General features: G+C 35.1%; 1 long non-coding RNA gene across 1 annotated transcript; it reads right to left on the bottom strand.

Annotated features, from left to right (window-relative positions):
* Positions 1-12,585: 12,585 nt before the first annotated feature.
* LOC130992916 (uncharacterized) lies at positions 12,586-13,334 on the bottom strand. Its single transcript, XR_009091476.1, has 2 exons — positions 12,939-13,334; positions 12,586-12,849 (listed from the first exon to the last, which is right to left on the bottom strand). It is a non-coding gene; the product is annotated as an uncharacterized LOC130992916 (long non-coding RNA).
* Positions 13,335-16,365: the final 3,031 nt, after the last annotated feature.

A 16,365-nucleotide genomic window follows, 5' to 3' on the forward strand; every position in this document is an offset into this window, starting at 1 on the left:
ACTCAAAGTAAAACGTGACAAGTAACCTAAAACGATAAGGCTCCATATTCTTGACTGTTTCTTCCAGCTTGTGATTGAGCCTCTTGATTTCATGACATGCTCTTTCACATTCTGAGTTGGAGATTCTGAGCTCTTCTTCCAGTCGGCTGTTCTCCATGATTAGTTGATCAAGACAAGTTTCATCCGGAAAGTAGATGATTGTCTGATTCTTAGCTCGTTCATCATTGATCTCCTTGTCCATTTTCTGATTCTGCTTGAGGAGATCTTCGAACATTTTCCTCAGCTGACAGTGATCAGACATGAGCTGATCAAACTCGTCAGTTTCATCGGATGAGCTATCTCCAGATTCTGAGTGGTCTCCTGAAAGCATTAGGAAGTTATCAGTAAATGGAGTTTTTGAGTGAGAGTTTACCTCTGAGCCATTCATTCCATTGTCGTAGCTGTTGTCAGCCACGCTTTCTGATTCATTGGCCATCAGGGCTCGACTCTCATCATCTGAGCTGGAACTGTCGAAGTCGGATGATTCTGATGTGTCTTTGGAAGAGTCAGCATCGTCAGCAACCATCGCTTTCTTCTTTGAAAAGCTACGATCTTTCTTAACTTTCAGTTCTCTGCGCTCGGCTGGAGTCAGATCAGGGCATTCATGTCGAAAGTGCCCTTTCTTTCTACATCCAAAGCATTCCATATCTTTGATGTCGTAAGCGGCTGACTTCCTTTCTCCGCTTCGATCTGTGGAATGTCTGGAGTTCCCTTCTCTTTCTTTTCCTTTGTAGTGCTGCTTGTGGAACCTTCTATACTTCCGGAACTTGGACTCCATCTTGTTGAATCTTTCAGTCAACAAGGCATATTGACTGAAGAAGTCCTCTGGGTTGAGTTCCGTTGGCTCCTTGATCTGCTTCTTGCCTTCTCTGGTTGAGGCCTTCAGTGCAACTCCTCTTGAGGTTGATGGACCATCTTCGTCTGATCCTCCAACCTTCTTGTTACCAAGATTTCTCATAAGGTCGAACTCATTTGCCATGAGATCGGAGAAAAGCTTGTTTGTCGGGAGCTGACTGAATCCTGGCTTATGTTGATGAGCGACTGAGTAGATCTGCCATTCTCCACGTGGCAGTGCTCGAAGAATCTTCAGGTTGATTTCTCGTTGAGTGTATTTGTCTTTGGAAATGGATTGAACTTCATTCAAGATGAAATTGAATCTTTGTTCCATTTCCTCGACAGATTCATTCTTGAGCATGAGGAAGGAGTCGAATTTCTGGCAAGCTATGGATAGCTTATTCTCCTTGATTTCCTCAGAACCTACGCACATTCTTTCCAGAATGTCCTACATCTCCTTTGCTGTTCCGCACTTGATGATCTTCATGACATGCTTGTCAGGAACGGTGCCGGAGATGATGCTTTTGGCGAGGTTGTCTAACTCATCTTGTTTCCTTTCTTCTGTGGTGAAGTCTGCCTTTGACTTGGGCTGGACCTCATCGTAAGGATCCTGTCGGAGATCAGCAGGAATCCTTTTGATCATTTCGGTGATGGTGATTGGTCCGCTGGTGATGACTTCCCACATTCGGCAATATTGGGCAGTGAGGAAGCTTTCAAGCCGAAACTTCCATATGTCGTATTTTTCAATACTAAACACAGGTAGAGAAGATAATCTGCTGTGGTTAGTCTCCATCAAAAAAGAGAGAACAGATAACAACAGATAGAGCAATTAGCAAGCACAAAAAGAAAGAGTAAAACTTTTTCGAGACTTTTAAGACAAAGGATCTAGTTCAAATAGAAACTAGTCAGAGACAGATAGTTCTTGCGAACAACCTGCTATGATACCAATTGTTAGGTCCGGGGGGTCTCGAATAGGTGTATGGGGGGGGGGAATACACCTATAGGCTATTTTTACAACAATCTACTGACCTCAATCAGAGGGATCTCAGTCAGAGATTGAAACGAAACTTTGCACGCAAACAAGGACTCCTGTTTTTACTGAAAACAGTTATCAGTTAAGTTGCTGGAACTTAACTGATCCAAGTAAGGGCTTCAGTCGTGTTTGCTAAGATAGAGATGATATCACTCTTCCTTACTATCAGAGGATAGTTCAGTCAGATTGATATCATACGCAGCGGAAATTAAACTTAGTTTTGTAATAGCCTCGGTGGAGCAGGTTGGTTTCTCTTTGCTGTTAGTCAGTGTTCAGTTTTATCAATTGAAATAGCACAAGTAAGAATATAAAACTGAAAGCTGTAAATAACACAGAGACTTTTACGTGGTTCAGAAAAACCCTTTCCTACATCCACGGCTGGTTGATCAGACCAACAATCCACTCCGCAAGTGCTTCACTGGTGCACTGCAAACCGTACCCGTGTGCTTGCCTGGTGCACACAACTGTAAACTGAAGATAACCCCTCTTCAGCACCCACACACCTCGCGTAGGATTTCCCTGCTAAGCATACCTCGTACTCAGACTTTTCACTCAGAGTTCAGAGTATCTTCCTGAACTCCGAATCACTCAAACACTCTTATGGGGGAGAGGTTTAAACGAGTGCCAACTATACTTACAAAGAACAAGTTCTTTGAAGCAAGTTTGACCTTTGGCTTCTGGGTAAACAGATATATGCCTAGGGTCTAAGAGAATGTATGTAATCAGCAGTGACTGATTTTGGCTTTGGAATTCTCTTCTTCGATTCAAGCTTTGGGCGGTTAAGCTTTAGGCTGAGTAGAAATTTCGGCAGAGCTTCAGCTTATGTCGTTGAATTGGTGAAGATTAAAGTGATCCTCGAGCGCTATTTGTAGGAGAACTCTTGAATAGATCCGTTGGCGTAAATCGTCCTCAAGATTTCTTCCGTTGGAGAGCAATTCGAATTTGGGCTGAGACTTCAATCTTCGAGGTTCCTTGTCTGTGTGGAAACGGCTCTCTTTGATGGACAGGAGATGTGACATCTCTGAAAAGTAACCACCAGATAGGAATGACCTCTGCAGAGATAAGATATTCTGAGATCTCTGCATTTAATGCGGCTGTACTTGTGTGTACGTGGATTCCTCTGAACGTTGGAAGATCAGTCCTAGGAGGAATGTTCAACTGATACTTGACTTTAGTATCAGTCCTTTGCACGCATTAAATAATCAGTCTTCAACTAATTCTTCAACTGATACTTCAGTTGGTAACTGCAGTCTTCAGTCTTCAGTCTTCGTTCTTCAGTCTTCAGTCTTCGACACCGCAACTAAACTAGAAACGAACTCCAACACTTGAATTCAAAACGATTCTAGTCTATTACATATAAGTCCTATGAATTTTGGTATCATCAAAACAAGGGTTAGGATATTCCACAAGGTTCCCAACAAAAGCTAATAAAAATTTTAAAAATAAAAAAAAAATTAAAAATAACTACAATGTTGACAAAGCAATAAAATTAACTAAATTCTTTTTTTATTTTGAACTAAAATTTTAAATATTTTTTTTATGTATATGATAATGTTATATCGGAATATATTATATCCAAATAGCATTTTTGATATTATATTAGCCTAGAGTAATTAATGTTTATACATTTTTGAATTTATTATCTTGATCACGTCTTTTGATATTTTATTTATTAGAAAAAACAAAAATCGGACCCTTCAACTTTTTGATATAGGGATATCACCGTCACTCACTACACTATATATGCAGTGTCAACTGTGAACGTGGGCAAGAGGGAGAGAGAAATTGGGCATTATCATATTGTAACTTTATTTATGGTAACTAGTAAGCCTATCCGTGCATCGCACGATCAATATTAAAATTAAATGATATATGAAATAAATAAAATATATTATTCCCTCCGTTTTATTTAATATGACCCCTTGTCATTTTAGGTTGTCCATTACAAATGGCCTATTCCGCAAAAAAAAAATCTCTTTATCTCACAAAAAATTGTGGGCTACACCATTTTTATCCTTTAATCTGTTATAAACTAGAGAGAAGCGAGAGAATAGAGAAGAGAATAGGAAGCTAGGGTTTTAGGGAGATTTCTTGGTCAACACACATAAGATATATCTTATAGATATATTTACAATACTTCCCCTTGATTGACCAATCCCTAAAATAAAAAATGTTGTCTCATTAAAACCTTGCTAGGAAAACCCAATGGGACAAAACCTAGTCAAAGGAAAAAGAGTACAACTTCTTCCCCTGAACTTGAGATCATAGAAGATCTTTGAGTCGACGTATGCTGATCTCATGTACCAACTTTCTGAATGTCGATGTTGGTAATGCCTTGGTGAATAAGTCCGCCAGATTATCACTTGAGCGAATTTGTTGAACGTCGATATCGCCATTCTTTTGAAGGTCGTGTGTGTAGAAGAACTTGAGAGAAATATGCTTCGTCCGATCGCCTTTGATGTATCCTTCCTTGAGTTGCGCGATGCAAGCAATATTGTCTTCATATAAAATAGTTGGTTTGGCCTTTGATGAAGCTAACCCGCACGACTCTTGGATATGACTCGTCACATTTCTCAACCATACACATTCTCGACTTGTTTCGTGGATTGCAATGATTTCAGAATGATTTGAGGATGTTGCAGTCAAGGTTTGCTTCACAGATTTCCATGATGTAGAAGTTCCACCACATGTGAAACGTATCTAGTTTGTGACTTAGCTTCATGTGGATCGAATAAAAATCCTGCATCCGAGTACCCCACTTGAGTATTATCATATTTTCTTGATAATATAATTCAAGGTCAATGGTACCCCTTTAGATAATGTAGAATGTGCTTAACACCATTCCAATGTCTCAAAGTGGGTGCAACGCTAAATCTTGCTAGAAGATTGACAGAAAAAGCTATATCTGGTCTAGTATTATTAGTCCAGATAAGTCAACGCTCCAATTGCACTTAGATATGGTACTTCAGGACCATGTATTGTTTCACCCTCTTCAATTGGTCGAAATGGATATTTCTTAGTATCAATAGATCTAACGACCATTGGTGATGAATGTGCATTATCCATGTAAAAGCGTTTTAACACTTTTTTCTGTATATGTGGATTGATGGATAAACGTTCCTCCACGGATACGTTCCATTTGCAAACCAAGACAAAACTTTGTCTTTCCCAAATCTTTCATCTCAATTCTTTCTTCAAATATTCAGCAGTTTTATTGAGCTCTTCAGGAGTCCCAATTAAATTTAAATCATCAACATAAACTGCTATGATTGCAAATCCACTTTCTGTTTTCTTAATGAAAACACAAAGGCAGATATCTTTATTCTTGTATCCTCTTTCAAAAGATACTCGCTCAGTCTATTATACCACATACGACTAGACTGTTTCAACCCACACAACGATTTTTGCAGTTTAATTGAATACATGCTTTTGGGTTTTGACTGCAATCCTTCAGGCATTTTAAATCCTTCGGGAATTTTCATATATACGTCATTGTCTAATGACCAATATAGATAAGCAGTTACTACATCCATAAGGCGCATATCAAGCCTTTGTGACACAGGCAGACTAATCAAAATCTGAAAGTAATAGCATTCATTATGGGAGAGTATATTTCCTCATAATCAATTCCTGGTTTTTGTGAGAAACCTTGTGCTACGAGTTTTGCTCTATATCTCATAACTTCATTTTTCTCGGTTCTCTTTCTAACAAAGATCCACCTGTATTCAACATGGATTTTAGATTCCGGAGTTAAGGTTATATATCCAAATACTTTCTGGTTATCACAGGAATTTAATTCCCTTTCTATAGCTTCTTTTCACTTTGGCCAATCAAGTCCCTGTTTGCATTCTGCAACAGATTTTAGTTGAGGATCCTCATTTAAAACATGAAGAGCTATATGAAAGGCTAATATATCATCAACAATGATATTTTCTCTCTCTAGTATCTGATGTAAATAATTTATTGAGATCTCATGATTTTCAGATACTTGTAATTCTTCAGGAATTACATCGCTTTCATTTGGTTGATTAGTCATTTTCGTCATTGTTTGGTTTCCATCTTGCCCCTTTCTTTTTCTAGGCATAGAATCTTTGGAACCAACTGGTCGACCACGTTTTTGACGAAGTTTAGACTCATTTGCTGCCAAATTTATTTGTCCTTCAAGGACATCAATTTTAGCTGGAGTATTTGCAGCATGTATGTGAGATTGTGTCACTTTTCTTGTATCTACAAAAGCATCAGGAATTTGATTTGCAATATTTTGCAAATGAATGATCTTTTCAATTTCTTGTTCACATTGATTTGTTCTATAATCAAAATGTGATAAGTTTTCCTCATTTCAAGAGAGTTCCTTATGCTTTTCTGGATGTAGATTTATTCCTCATAATGTTGGAAATGTCATTTCGTCAAAATGACAATCTGCAAAACGTGCAGTAAATAAATCACCTGTTAAAGGTTCTATATACCTTATAACCGAGGGTGAATCAAATCCAACATATATCCCAAGTCTTTGTTGGGGACCCATTTTTGTTCGTTGTGGGGGGGTGCAATTGGGACTTAAACCGCGCAACCAAAAGTTCGTAAGTGAGAAACATCAGGTTCTCAGCAAAAAATAATTTGCATTGGGAAGTATTCATGATTGGCTTATGTCGAACTAATGTTGCAGCATGTAATATGGCATGACCCCAAACAATAGTTGTGAGTTTTGATTTCATAAGTAATGGTCTAGCAATAATTTTAAGACGCTTAATAAACGATTCTGCTAAACCATTTTGAGTATAGACCTGAGCGACTAAATATTCAATCTCAATTTCAATATCCATACAATAGTTTTCAAATACTTGAGACATAAACTCACTAGCATTGTCAAGACGAATTCTTTAATTGAATTGTCTGTGAATTGAGCTCTTAATTTTATTATTTGAGCAAGTAGTCTAGCAAATGTTGCATTTCTAGTAGAAAGCAAGCATACATGTGACCATCTATAAAAGGCATCAATTAATACCATAAAATATCGAAAAGTTCCACAAGGTGGATGTATAGGTCCATAAATGTCTCCTTTAAGTCTTTCTAAGAAAGACGGAGATTCAGTATTATCCTTCGTATACGAAGGTCTAATGACTAACTTGCCTTGCGCACAAGCATCACATGATAATTCATTTGTAGAAAGAACCTTTTGATTCTTATGTTGTGCCCATATGAATTATTGATTATTCAGCGCATTATAGTTGCTCCAGGATGTCCAAACCTATCATGCCAAAGCTTAAAGCTTTTGTGTCATTGAACTTCACGTTCATGACATGGTTTGTCTCAATTGCTTTTATGAATGTATAATACATTCCAGAAGGTAGTGATGCCAATTTTTCTTTTGTTAGCTTATAGCTTGAAACAAAAGAATTTATGCAAAGATATTCATTTTTACCTTCCACACAATTGTCTCGATGTGGTATCCATTATTACGGACATTCTTGAAACTTAGTAAGTTCCTTTTGAACTTACTAGAGTACAGGGCATTTTCAATATCTAGTTTAATATCATTTGACAAAATGATACAAGCTCTTCTGGAGCCTTCAATGATGTTTGATGCACCTGATATTGTGTTAACATTATCCTCAGCTAATGTCAACTTAAGGAAATACTTCTTCTTTTGAAGAATAATATGTGTATTGGCACTATCACCAAGACAAATATCACAAGATTCCATATGATGTTAGTGTATAGATGTTCATGCCTTGTTAAAAACCTCTCCGTAAAAACCCCATGGGAAAAATTCGGTAGAGGAGAATAGTACAAGACATATATATTTACTTATATATTGCACTAATTGCCTCGTTAAAAACCTTAACTAAGAAAACCTCGTAGGAAAAAACTTAGTAAGGGAAAAAGAGTACAACCATTCGGCCTTTAGGGTCGTTTGACCTTCAAGGTCTAATTTTCAAGAGCATGTAATATGGATTGCTCTTGAAGAGTATGTAATATTCTTCATGGAATATTGATTGTGCTACATCGGGAGCAACAATATGAATCAAATAGATAAAGATTCAAGGATATGTTATCCAAATATTTAATTTACTTGCTCTTAGAGCATGTAATATTCTTCGGGAATATTACTTGTGCTACTTTAATAGCATCAATTTAAGATCTTGAATGTAATATTATTTAGGAATACTACGTGTGCTACTTTAATAGCATCAATTAATTTTCAAGATCATTTCAGAAAAATAGATCATATATAATATGTCAAATCTCAAAATAAAGAGCACAAAAATCACAGAATTTGACATGAAAATTGATAACAATAAACTTCACAATAAACAAATTGATTTGATTTATTTTAATAAATATCAATTCGTCATTTTGGAGGGAATTATAAAAGAAAGAAATTGGATATCATCAACAAAGCATTTATTAATCTAATTACCAGAGCATGTGAATTAGCAAATAAAGAAAGAAGCAATTGAATAATTCATATATAAATAAATATGAGAAATCAAATATCATCAAGATCAATGGCAATCACATGATTAATTGCATAAAAAAATTAAGCTCCATTGCTATCCACATCCGTTTGATATTTAACCAATACAAAAGTACAGTAATAATGTGTGTGATATATCAATATTGGGGCTGAATATAACATCAATTCCAAACAAAAGCAAATTTAACAAATATAATTCGCTCAAAATACATCCTAATTCAAAAAATGAGCATACGAAATATTTCTGACAAGTTACGTGAAGCGTATCAAGATTCTCTATCTGATACCGAAGCAAGAGAATGATAATTAAAAAAAAACTTGAATTGTGATTACATCTCGATTAATTAAACAATTGAATGATTACAATATAAAAACAATTGACTAATATTGAACACAAGCGGTGTGATTCAATTTGCAGCATGTTATATTTGATTGAAAATCTTAACCTAACACTTGACTGCCTCACATATTGAAGCGCAACTTTAATTATTAGCGTTCAATCAAATACAAGAAATTTATTTGTTTCGGTTAATCTGTTCGAACATCAATTGCAAAAGAAAAAACAATTGAATCAAGAGATTTAATAATTTCAATTGCAAAAAAAATATCACTAATATAACGAAACAATATTGTTTTTAAAGCCATAATTAATTGTGTGAACAATTAAATCCAAAAGTTGAATATCGAATTCAAAAGTTGAACAATCAAATATTCATTTGAATATTGTATCAATCGAATCCAACAATTTCAGAAATCAAAGAACGTAAATATATTAGAATATCGAATAGTACGTACCTCGATGGAAAGACACGAATCTTTCATAGGGCATACCTCCAATCTAAATCAATTGATTTGAGACTCAGGATTAGAGATTCTTTGAGAATCGGGATTAGAGATTCGTGCTGATAACGTGTTATAAACTAGAGAGAAGCGAGAGAATAGAGAAGAGAATACGAATGAAGTGTATTCAATATGGAGGTTAAAGGCCTCTATTTATACAAGTAGGAAGCTAGGGTTTTAGGGAGATTTCTTGGTCAACACACATAAGATATATCTTATAGATATATTTACAACATAATCATTCTTCTTCTTAATAACTGTGCCCAAAGTAAGGAGCCATGCTTAGTGAGACGGAGAGAATACATATTCAACATAACTTAAATATTAATTAATGCAAACATTTGAATTTTCAATTTTTGAAATACCAATTAATTAAGTTTAATTGGAGTACATCACCAAATATCAAAAGCAATTATAAATGATAATAGATATCATTATGTATCATATAATATTCTAAGATGTACAAAACTATTTATTTTCATATAATTAATACTCCCTCTGTCCCATGAAGCATGACCCATTTTTTTTCGGCACACGGGAATTAAGAAATTTGTATTTTGTGTGTTAAGTGTGATAGGTGAAAAAGTGAAAAGGTGAATAAAGGATAATTTTTTTCCATTTTTAGAAACATGTCAAGCTTCGTGGGACAAATCAAAAAGGAAACTGGGTCATGCTTCGTGGGACGGAGGGAGTATATTTTTTGAATGCATATCTATATCATATTTATGTGGTCATTTTGTTTAAATACAAATTTTAAAATAAAGTTCCTATGCAACATCCAAAGATTTGATTTGAATAATAAACATGAAAACGATTATTTTTATATGCCTCAAAATTTTTATTTGTGTTATTTTACCGATATTTTTTATCAATGGGTAAGTGAAAAAAATAAAGGGTCGAACGTGAGATATATGTAGTTCATTTTTAAAAATAAAATGTATATGATTTAATATTTAAAATGCTATTTTTAAGATATATATATATATATATATACATATATATACAAAATTAATTATTTATTTATCTACACATTATATTAATATAAATTTCACTTAAAAAATATTTTTAAGATAAAGAGTTATAAACTGAACAAATATAAGTTTTAGCTGTATAGTTGCATTAAATTATCATGATAAAAAAATAGAAAAACATAAAAAATGATATCTAAAACAAATATAAAAAATGAATATGGAGTATATAAAAGCAATGAGAGATAAGAAACGTAACATTTGGAGAAATGAGAAAGGAGAGGATAGAGGAAATATGATACTTTAAACGATAATAACTTATTCGTTTTAAATTTATTTTTTATAATTTTTTATATCAAATTAAAGATCTTGTCATTATTTTTAATTTAATATTTATATTGAATATTTTTTTTTATGAATCAAAGTTGATGATTTGAAGAAATAATAAAAAAAAATGAAGAGAAATTTTGATGAGAAAAAATTATCATTAGACTCCACTCAGTATATTATATAGATTTAGTGTAGCTGAATTGAATAAATATAAAGAAATGAGATGAAATGAAAAGATAGAAATAGGGAAGAAGGAGCATTAAATGTTAGGGATGAAGCATCAGCTTCAGCAATTGATGACACAATGAGAAGGCACTCAAAACGCCAGTTTAATTTGTCAGCCTTTGTTGTCTGAATCAGACTCAGATGCCTTCTATTCACCTTTCCACATCATTTCTTTCATATCATTTCTTATGCCTCTCTACCTCTCTATTCAACTAAACTTACCAACAAACTTCACTATTCTTTTTCCACATTCATTACTATTAATTTACATCTCTCTCTCTCTCTCCATAGTTGAAACCCCTTAATCAATTCTAGTATTGCAAGACCAATTATTATCTGCTCAGCTCATACATGCACACACATATCCCAACTCGAAAAAGAAAAATGAAAGAAACACATACACATCCAACTATCTTATAAATGGGAATTGTTACATGATGTGCTTAATTAAGGGTACTGTTTATACACTGTCCATTTAAGATAAATATTTCTACAAAACAACACTACATACATTTCAACTATTTTGGCTGATACAACAACAGCAGCATGAACTTATCTACTAACGAAAAAAATTACTAGTAAGATATTTTTCTTCAATCAATTGATCGTTGGTTAGGCCAGGAAAACAAATAAAAAGATAATGTAGATGCAATGAAATGAGATATTTTGGGTAAATAGGATTTCAGAATTGCGACCGTCCTTGAATTTATATTCAGTTCGGAAACCACGTGCTCCACATTAACTCATTTGTCATTCGTTCTCAGTTAATGAATAAATAAATAATAATGGCTCTTGTAAAAAGCAAATTACTGACACTGTATAAATATACAGTACATATCATAGAAATTTTACACATATATACATTATTATATATTCTTGGTTTCTATATCCCACTGGACAATTGTTCAAGTAAACTCTGCCTACCAGACCAACTTTTTTGAAAAATCACATCAATTCTCTTATCATTCAAATCATAGCAAATTCCTTTCTTTTTTTCTTTCTTTTTTTTTTTTCTCATTTCCTTCTTTATATATTTTGAAAAGAAAACCTAAACCCTTACACATATAAAAGGTTGAAAAAAAAATTATTCATCCTATTCATGAATGACAGTGATTTGAGACGGAGAGAGGTTATCACATCAATATATAGAAAATTAAATCATTATGTCTGGGGCATATCAACACGCTAAGGATCATTCATTTACCAAATTAAACTGTTTGCTTCTGAATGAGCTACATGTTTTTCATAAATCTCACACACACACACACACTCACATGAGAGATCAGAATTATTGAGACAGATTGTAAATGTTTTAGTTTCTGGAAGAAAGATTAGAAAATTTGATGAAATATTAATTAGCAAATCTTGAATAATCCAAAAACTATAGAGTAAGAATAACCAAATTAAGATCGATTCTCATTCTTGTAAGGTACACAATAATAAGTTTTGTATAGAAAAGGAAAAAAATAAAATTCATGGATCCTTAAACCTCTACAATCTCATCATCTAGTTTGTGCGTGTATGATTTAATTTATATAGATCTGGAATTATTTGTTAAAAACTCAAACTCTGTTCATGAGAAAAAGTTGAGTCTCACTTTATATATAAGTTAGTTTGGTAGGCGTAGAAGATTCTCGGTCCACACACAGCATCAATATGAATGAAACCCTAAATTAATGGTGAGAAACTAAGGGTGCAGAAATGAGACGAGAACATCCCTAGCTGCGATATAATGGCAAATGAGTAATTTCGAAGTTGCCAATATTCTATATATATACAGTGCATGAGGTGAAAAAAATTAAAGGAGGCGAAAAATATGGTAAAAATGGAGATCCGAGGAAAGCAGAAAAAGAGAGCAGATTTTTTAGGCCATGATGGCAGTAATCATCATAATATGATGATGGAGCTCATACATACTAGTAAACCGACAAAGGAATTAAAAGTTAACAAACAAAACAAAAAACCATTTTACATCAGTTAGAAAAGAAAAATAGATAGAGTAATGATGAAGAAATATTTCTAGTAGTAGGGGTGCAGAGGGTACATATATGCTCCTTTCTTCTTTGAAAGCTCAAGTCAACTTTCATAATCATTACACCAATCTGCTCTTGCATGCCCAACAACCTCAAACTAATTACCAAAACAAAATTAAATCAAATAAACACACACACACAATACAAATAAATAATACCAGCGTAGCCGACGACCGACAAAGGGCTGAAATTGTATTGCAAGGAATTGAAGCAAGAAATTGGGGGGAATGAAGCCTGGTCCGACGCCTAACATATGATCCATGGAAATACCGACATATTATAAAAGTAATATTCGATATAAATTTATGCAAAAAGATGCATATATGTGAGGATGGATCTTGTCATGGCCTCGAGCCAAACAACATTCCTCTCAAAAAGTAAGCTTCCCATCTTGTGCTCAACTCCAATGGATGAGAATTAGGGTTTGGAGGGGAGAGGGGGTGTGAATGAGAGAGAGAGAGAGATGAACATAGAGAGAGAGAGAGAAGGAGTAGTAGTAGTGTGAGGAGAAAGATTGGGAGAGAGGGGAATGATAAATAAAGGAATGGGAGAGAGAGAGAAGGTGCGTAAAAAAGGACAAACAAGGTCATAAAAGCTAAGCAGCGGGCAGCTTGACCCTACACCTTACATCTTACACATAAGCGAACATACATAATTTACAACAATTTGCTCTTGAGCGCTCAATCAACTTCGGACCAATGCACCATCATCTCTTCTCTACTAAATTACTCCATCTGTCTCATTGGGCATTAGGCACCAAAATTAAGAAATGTGTATTTTATGTGTATGTAAAAAAATGAAAAGGTATTTAGAGGGTAAAACTTTTACCCAAAAAGAAAGAGTCTCACTTATGGTGAAACACCTAAAATAGAAAGAGTCTCACTTCTAGTGGAACGGATGGAGTAATTATTAGAGCATCTCCAATACATGGTGTCTTAGGGGGTGTCTTAGATGGTGGTCCGACACACCTCTCTCCAATGCATTGGGTCTTAGAGGGTGTCTTAGATCCTCATTTTCACAAAATACATATTTCTACACTTTTATTTTTAAATTCTCAATTTCATTAAAATTAAAATTAAACATTACAATAATTAAAATAAAATTACAGACATAATTAAAAAAATTACATAATTTTAATAATAAAAAATTTCAATAATTAAAATTAACAATAAATATTACAAATTTAAATACAATACAATAAATTAAATAACAATAATTAAAAATTGGGCTAAAAATTAAAAGGAATTAAAAAATTCAAAATCAATTACCTACCCACCCATCGCTCCATCCCACCCCACCCCACCCTACCCTTCTCTTTCTTCTTTTTCTTCCCCCATCTCTCCTCTCTTATGTAATTGTTCGTTTTTTTTTAATTTCCGTGCGTGTCCCGCACGCGATCATCTTTTCTCTCCTTCGCCCCGGGTCTCCGCCAAGCCTCGGCTTTGAACCACCCTGGTTCGGCGCAGCAATAGAAGGCCCGAATCGACGCTTCCTTCGGTCCAAGCGTTGGAGATGCTCTTATTTTGTTAATTTATTGTGCTACGACTAATAATTACATATAATGATGTATTGCTTAATTATTCAAAAATTGTAGCGACTGTAATGCTCCCTTTATCCTAGAATAAGTATCAATATTATTCAAAAATTATAGCGACTGTAGTCCTCCCTTTGTCCTAGAATAAGTATCAATATTCTTTTCGATACGTGAATTTATACGAGTGTGTTTAGTGTTTAAAGTATATATTAGTCTACATGATTAATAGCTATATTAATTTCATTTTATTTCCTACTTTATTAAAATTGTTATATTAATTAAATTTATGAAATTCACACAATTAATTACAGTATTTAATTAAGATAATTAATTTTTTAATATGCAATACAAATGTTAGGTCCTGAGGGTCTCGAATAGGTGTATGGGGGGGGGGGGAATACACCTATAGGTTATTTTCAAATTAATCTACCGACCTCAATCAGAGGGATCTCAGTCAGAGATCAAACCGAAACTTTACATGCAAACAAAGACGCCGATTTTACTGAAATCAGTTTTGACCAAACAGGGTTGACGACTGATACTGAAAGCTCTTCAGTAAAGAGTTATCAGTTAAGTTGCTGGAACTTAACTGATGTAAGTAAGGGCTTCGGTCGTGTTTGCTAAGACAGAGACGATAACACTCTTCCTGACTATCAGAAGATAGATCAGTCAGACTAATATCGTACGCAGCGGAAATTAAACTTAGTTTCGAAATAGCCTCGGTGGAGCAAGTTGTTGGTTATGGTTTCTCTTTGCAGTTAGTCAGTGTTCAGTTTTATCAATTGAAATAACACAAGTAAGAATGTAAAACTCAAAGCTGTAAACAACACAGAGACTTTTACGTGGTTCGGAAAAACCCTTTCCTACATCCACGGTTGGTTGATCAGACCAACAATCCACTCCGCAAGTGCTTAACAGGTGCACTGCAAACTGAACCGTGTGCTTGCCGGGTGCACACAACCGTACACTGAAGAAAACCCTTCTCCAGTACCCACGCTTCACTCACGTAGGATTTCCCTTGCTTAACACAACCCGTGCTAAGACTCTCAGAGTCAGAAAACCCTTCTGACCTCCGAATCACTCAAAACACTCTTATGGGGGGAGGTTTGAACGAGTGCCAACTATACTTACAAAGAACAAGTTCTTTGAAGCAAGTTTGACCTTTGGCTTCTGGATAAACAGATATATGCTTAGGGTCTAAGAGAATGTATGTAATCAGCAGTGACTGATTTTGGCTTTGGAATTCTCTTCTTCGATTCAAGCTTTGGGGAGTTTAAGCTTAAGGCTGAGTAGCAATTTCGGCAGAGCTTCAGCTTATGTCGTTGAATCGGTGAAGGTTGAAGTGATCCTCGAGCGCTATTTGTAGGAGAACTCTTGAATAGATCCGTATTCCTTCCGTTGGAGAGCAATTCGAATTTGGGCTGAGGCTTCAATCTTCGAGGTTCCTTGTCTGGGTGGAAACGGCTCTCTTTGATGGATGATTTATGCTTAATTGTTCTAAATTTTGGGGTTTTCATGTGCATATTTTAAGTTAAATCTTTTGGAAATTGGTGCGTTTTATGGTGTATTTTATGCTTTGCAGGAGATTTAGGTTTTCGAGATGAAGAGTGTAAATTTTGGAGAGTTTGGGCTAAGAATTATGTTTTTGTGCATACTCTGGCACGTCAGAGAAGCGAGTCCCGCATGCCAGAGCAGCGAAATGGAAAGCGCCAGAGGAATCATAAGCGCCAGAGGAATCATAAGCGCCAGAGGAATCCTATTCGCCAGAGAAATCAAAGCTCAGAGCAGCGAAGTCAACTCGTCAGAGCAGCGGAACCAATCTCCAGAGCAGACAAACCAATAGCCAGAGAAGTCGATAGTCAGAGCAGAGGAATCACTAGTCAGAGGGGAGAAAAGCCAGAGCAGAGAAATCAAGAAGCCAGAGGAACCGAATGCCAGAGCAGAGAAATCAAGAAGCCAGAGAAACCGGGAGTCAGAGCGGACTAGTGCGCCAGAGCGGAAGCCGTTTCTCTGGCGAGAGTCGCGAATTCGGCCAGAATGGAGATGACTTG

Source organism: Salvia miltiorrhiza, chromosome 7 (assembly GCF_028751815.1).
Source record: "Salvia miltiorrhiza cultivar Shanhuang (shh) chromosome 7, IMPLAD_Smil_shh, whole genome shotgun sequence".
In the NCBI taxonomy this organism is placed as follows: Eukaryota; Viridiplantae; Streptophyta; class Magnoliopsida; order Lamiales; family Lamiaceae; genus Salvia; species Salvia miltiorrhiza.